We start from the raw sequence: 5,960 nt of genomic DNA on the forward strand, positions 1-5,960 counted from the left end.
ATTCTATTATATTTTATTTATATATTTTAACGTCTATCTAATATATTTAAATGTAATTTACGAATTTCAGAAATGAATATGTAATTAAAATATAATTATGTTATTACATTTTGAATATTTTAAATGATTTATGAAATCAAAATGTATTTTCGAGTTTTACTTTAAAACGAGTTCGAATTGCAAAACCACGTTCTATTGAAATTAGAAAACAAGTCCTAACCCATTGTGGATTCATCAACCTAAATCCTACTCCTAGCCCAATTGGGCAAAGCCCAAACAAAAAAATAAAACCCTTCTCTTCTCTATTCTTCACGTGAAAACCAAAAGAAAGAGAGAAAACCCTCCTTCTTCAACCTCACGCAACTCAGCTTTCTCTCTCCCGCTGCTCGCCGCCCAGCCGACCACCATCAACACGGTAAATCCTTCTTCTTCTTCAAGCTTCTCCTCCTTCCTCCTTCTTCTTTGTATTTCCTTATTTTCGTTCTTGCTCTCATGGCTTGACTCCCTTCGTTTTCGCGCAGCAACCAGTGACCCAAGGCCCGACCACCGCACGCAACCGTGCTCAGCCTTGCCGCGAGCCACCGCTGTCCGCCGGCCAGCACTCCCCTTAAACTCTTGAATTGGTTACTTTCTTAAATCCTAAGTAACTAATTATCTTAAATTAAAGTTTGTTAATTTAGATTATGTTCTTGATATGAAATTCATGATTTTTATGGTTTGAACATGATTTTAAGATTTGGGTTGAGATTAAAAACGAATTTATTTTCAGTTTTGACTAATTAAAGTTAAGTTAGGGCTTATTTATGATTTATTAACTTGAATTATGTTTTCTTGAATTAAAGTTATGGGTTTTGTGATTTAAATTATAAATTTGAGATTATATGAATTTTATAATAAAGTTATTAATTTTCAGATTATCTAATTACACTGAAATATTGGTTTTTGATTGTTTAAAGTATGAAATTCAAAGTTTTTATGATTATTAATCATGATAGGTTGAGTATGGATCATTGAATTGGTTGTGTTGAGATACTAGGAACGTAGATTGACCATGGTGAAGCTTTTAGATGAAATTATATTGCTGAAAATTTAAAGTACGATGTTTGCGAAAGTTTTCAACGAATTTCAATCACTAATTCAATAATTATGATTCTAGGAAATCAAATGTTTAAGTTTTGATATTGGGGAAAGTTCTAAATATGTTTAGGATGCATTTAGAATGCTCTCTTATGGTTATCAATGAGTAGGAATTGATTGGGAATATTTGTTGGTTGTTTTAGGCGGAGAATTCTCTTTAGGCGACTTTTGAAAGTGTTAAAGTTGCCTATCAATTTGTTTATACAAGGTACGTACATACCCGCGTGCTTGGAATGTGTGCTAATAGTTGAAATCATGTTGATATTATTGTTGAACTTGGTGATGTTGATATTATAGACAAACTTGGTTATATGGAATGTGCATGTTTAATACTGTTGGACAAACTTATTGAACTTGTTTTGCACTAAGAGAACTGTAACATGTTGGTATGGATTATTGGTACAAACACGTTGGTTGGGAACACTAGATTATTCTATATGATTGGTTTGGATCAATTGGTTGTTGTTCCCTTTTTAGCTTTTCACTACTTTATGAGGGCCGAGGACCTTGTTTAGTAAGTTGAAACTTTATACCCATATACAGGGTTGATCATGGTTAAAGGAAAGGTTGGGTAAATTGGAATGAGTCTTGATTGATGCCTTTATGATCACGTACTTAATTCCAAGATAAAAACAGTTGTGAACGAATGTGGATTATATGCCTTATGTGATTGTTGAGTTATAACAGAGTATCAATTTGTAAATCATGTAAAGTGAAACTGAGTAGCAATAGCTTTAGACTGTGCACGTCTAAAGTGACGGACAAACAGGAGTTGGGGTTCATGGTGGTAGCCCATGGCCTTTTCTGGGACCGGATTGATCACCGTGTCCCATTTTTATTTAAACGTTCCTCGATATCGCAAGTCACTGAGGTTACGGAGTCGCGCCCGTACCTCGTCTTCCTTAGTGAAGACTTCTGGATGGACAACTCGGTCCATTGTCTATTTCAACCAAAATAATATTATTATCATAAGTCTAGCCTAGCCTAGTCAAGTATGGTCGTCAAATTATCATGCTTTGTCTGCCCTTACTTATGTTCATTAGTATCATGTTAGGGTTCCTTTAATAGTATCATGTTAGGAATATTATTGTTTAGTATGTAGTACTCAGCTTTGCTGATTACGTGCTTTGTTTGTGTGTGTTGATCATGGCTATGCCTTATTGATCCTGTGATGACCCATCTTTGGTGAGCAGTCTCTAAGGATCAATAAGCGTTGCCCATCTACAGGTTTGAAGATGATGCATCATTGGGATCGGGATTAGAGAGCTTGTAGTTATATTTGCTTATTTAAATGATTTGGTTTGTTAACTTAATTTGAAATTTGTCGTACAATTCGTATTTCCTTATTTCAGTTAATTGGTTTTGGACCTAATATGTAATAAGATTATTTATGAACCTAAATGTTAGTTTTATGTTTTCCGCTGCAAAATTCTAAATAAGCCTTTACGTTTTCACACGGGCGATAATACTTTGATAATTCCCTACAGTTATATTTAAAAAGGGATATTTTAGAAAATGGGAATTGTCGGGGTGTTACAAAGTGGTATTTTTGAGCTAAAGGTTTTACTGACATTTCGTGTCTACCTTTTTTTTAAATTTTAGGCACCTAACTAACTAATTAGTTACATAAAAAGAATTTCGTTGAAGTAAACTACAACTAGTGAATAAATTGAAAGTTATTAGTTAGAAATGTTTGAATTTATTTTAAAATTAACTCTGGAATTACATGCTTTGAAATACGTTCTTGTTTGTGTGACTTCATGTATTTCGTTTTTTTTAAATTAACATTTTCGTAATTATATAAAAAAAAAAAAACTTTTACTGCTGCTACAGTACCGTAGAAAAAAAAAATATATATATTGTATTTATTTATTAATTATTTGTCGTTTAAAAAATTATTCGTTTAAACAAATTAATTCTTATAAGTCATTCTCGTTTTATTCTTTCATGCTTCAATGTTTGATATACTATGTTTATTTTGAGAGATGGGTAGCATAGGAAAGGGCATATAGAATAGAAACATTGTGTCTGCATTATGTCAACATGATTGTACTTTTGTGCCTGCTAACTGTCGTGTCTTTCCTATGCTTTGCTATTAATACATATTCTTACTTGTTGTGTATTGTGGGATCATACGGTAAGCGAGAGTACTAATTACTAACATAGAAACTATGTTTAATTGTTATAGATCACTAATCATGTCTGGCATACAAGGAAATAGAATAGGGAGCAATTCTAACCCTATTGTTCTAAGTGATGATGAAAATGAAATGGATTACGAGTCTGACATTAACAGTTACACCAGCCATGAACTTGTTCTGCGTCGAGCTTTAAGAGCAGGAGAACGTACCTGATAGTGATGATGAAGCCCTTCGTGAATTTGATCGTGCTAGAGGGCAAACTAGGGTCGATATTTATCAAGCTGTTTTGAAACCTGAAAGCGATTCGGAGCCTGAGTTTGAGCATGAATTTGAGTTTGAGCCTGAACTCGAGCCTGAACATGAACCTGAACCTGAGCCTGAGCCAGAGGAAGCTAATCATCAACTTCAAGGTCTACGAAGATCCTCTAGGCCAAGAAAAGAAGCTTATTATTTTGATATGGATGACGATGATGAACTTAAATATGAGTTATTCACCCTAGAAGGTTATAGCGAATCAAAGTACAAGTCTGATGATGTCTCCCTTTAGCTTTGCTTACATATTTAGTTGTGTGTGAGAAAAATGTTGGACAATCCGCCCAACCATAGTTTATGTTTATATCGTAGAACCTTTTTTACTTTATTTTGAGAACAGGTGTGTGTTAATATTTAGGATTGTTATTGACATTCTTCTGAGGAATAAAAGTCAGATTATTGACTATCTAAAAGATCAAGGTTTATTACGGGCACGCAAGGGGGAATGTTTTATTCTTTTATTCTATTCTACCTTATTTTTCGTGATGTTTGAAGTTATTCCCTGTCTCTCGGTTGAATGTTCTGCATGATTGTCCATTTGGTGTGAATTTTGAATGTTGATGTGATATTGCATTACTAGAGGATAATATAAGTAAAGTTTGAACCTGAATTAGAGTATATGGATTTCAGGTCGCGCTCTAGGATGGCCAATAATAGTGACCTGGCTGCTGCTATTCGCCTCTTGGCGGAAAAACTAACCCAGGAAAGAACTGAGCGCCCCGATTCTGCAGGGGACATGTTTGAAAGGCTTGCGAAAGTTAAGCCACCATACTTTAAGGGGCAGGCAGACCCCACCTTCCTTGAAAACTGGATCAGGGAATTTGAGAAACTATTTGGGGCGGTAAACTGTCCTGAGCATATGAAAGTAGGCCAAGCTGTCCTCTACCTGAAAGATGAGGCCGGCCTTTGGTGGAGGGAAAATGGGACTAGACTAAGTACTGCTGAGGGATTCAATTGGGATTCTTTTATTGTTGCCTTAAGGGGGAAGTTTTATCCTCCTTTTATGAGGAAGCAGAAAGCCCAGGAGTTTATCAACCTTAGGATGGGGAATATGACCATTGCTGAATACTATAGTAAGTTTATAGCTTTGTCGAGGTTTGCACCGGAAGTGGTAGCTACTGAGGAGCTAAAGGCTCAGAGGTTTGAGCAGGGGTTGACCGATGAGATCCAGCTGGGACTAGGCGGGGAAACCTTTACGTCCTTAGACATTGTTTATGGGAGAGCTGCTCATATCTATGGCCTTCAGACCAGGAGAGACAAAAGAAATATTGTTGTTGGGGATAAAAGGAAAGAGTTCAATGCTGGGGGCAGTCAAGGGAACTTCAAAAGGAATAGAAATGAGAATGGTAATGGTAATGGTAATGGTAATGGTAATGGTAATTTCCAGGGAAGAAACAACCAGGGGAATAACTATAACAACAGAAACCAAACTGACAGAGTGTACCACTGCAAGAGGTGCAACAACAACCACCCTGGGAAGGATTGTAAGGGGGAATTGGTAATTTGCAACTATTGTCATAAGAAGGGACATAGAGAGTTTGAGTGCTTCACAAAGCAGAAGAGAGAGCAGAATGGTAGTGGGAGTAGTAACCAAGGGAAACCAGGGTTTAACCATTCGGGGAACCAAGGTTCGAAGCCTGCTGGGGCACCAAACAACCAGGGAAACCAAAACAAACCTGCCAATGGAAACAACAATAACAACAAGGCTCCCGGAAAGCTGTTCGTAATGAGTAGAAATGAAGCTGAACGTTCTGCAGACGTAGTTTCGGGTACTTTCTCTATCAACTCCTTACCTGTTAAAACATTGTTTGATTCAGGAGCAACATATTCTTTTATTTCGACCTCTATTGTTAAAAATTTGAAGTTAGTAGATTTTGAGGCAATTGATTTACCTGTTAGTATGCCTAATGGTGCAACAATAAGGTGTACGAAATTATTTAAGAACTTGCCTTTGAAGATAAAAGATTGCACTTTTCCATCTAATTTGATAGAATTTAGTTTGGGGGACCTAGATGTGATTCTGGGGATGGATTGGCTAAGCTTATACAAGGCCAGGATAGATTGCGAGATTCAGAAAGTAAGCCTAAAGAACCCTACTGGGAAATCAATATCATATAGACGTTTTGGGAAGTCTGGGAACTTTGGGGTGATCTCCGCATTACAAGTGAGGAAACTGGTCAATAAAGGGTGTGAACTATTTTTCTGTAGTGTCCAAGATGTGAGTAAGAAAGTTGGGGTAAAGATAGAGGATGTTCCAATCGTAAATGAATTCGTAGATGTATTTCCGGATGAGATTTCAGGTATGCCACCTGCTAGGGCCCTTGAGTTTACCATAGAGTTAAATCCCGGGACTGCACCCATATCCAAAGC

General features: G+C 36.5%; 1 long non-coding RNA gene across 1 annotated transcript; it reads left to right on the plus strand.

Moving 5' to 3' along the window:
- Positions 1-228: 228 nt before the first annotated feature.
- On the plus strand, positions 229-2,566 carry LOC130465964 (uncharacterized). The gene is made up of 4 exons (XR_008925984.1): positions 229-415; positions 522-623; positions 1,281-1,345; positions 2,331-2,566. It is a non-coding gene; the product is annotated as an uncharacterized lncRNA (long non-coding RNA).
- The last annotated feature ends 3,394 nt before the right edge of the window (positions 2,567-5,960 follow it).

Source organism: Spinacia oleracea, chromosome 1, assembly GCF_020520425.1.
Source record: "Spinacia oleracea cultivar Varoflay chromosome 1, BTI_SOV_V1, whole genome shotgun sequence".
Classification (NCBI taxonomy): Eukaryota; Viridiplantae; Streptophyta; class Magnoliopsida; order Caryophyllales; family Amaranthaceae; genus Spinacia; species Spinacia oleracea.